This window comes from Terrapene carolina, unplaced genomic scaffold, assembly GCF_002925995.2.
Source record: "Terrapene carolina triunguis isolate 2854851 unplaced genomic scaffold, T_m_triunguis-2.0 Scaffold369, whole genome shotgun sequence".
Taxonomy (NCBI): Eukaryota; Metazoa; Chordata; order Testudines; family Emydidae; genus Terrapene; species Terrapene triunguis.
In genome coordinates this window covers 57,536-57,887 of record NW_020664720.1, presented here as the reverse complement: position 1 = coordinate 57,887, position 352 = coordinate 57,536, and positions in this window count along the sequence as shown.

Sequence of the window (352 nt, the reverse complement as noted above, 5' to 3'; positions counted from 1 at the left end):
TGCCTAAGGCTCTGGGAGGGGGATTGGGTGGGGGGAGGAAGTCTGGGGTGCAGGTCCTGGGTGGGGGGAGGAAGTCTAGGGTGCAGGAGGGGTGCAGGGTGCAGGCTCTGGGATAGAGTTTGGGTGCTGGGTGCAGGCTCCGGGCTGGGGCAGGGGGTGGGTGTGCAGGAGGGGGTGAGGGGTGCAGGCTCTGGGATGGAGTTTGGGGGTGGGAGGCGGTGCAAAGGGAGGGGGTGCAGGCTTTGGGAGGGAGTTTGAGGGCAGGAGGTGATGCAGGGGTGGGGGCTGTGGGTCTGAGGATGAGGGGTTCATGATGCAGGAGGGGGCTCAGGGCTGGGGCAGAGGATTAGGG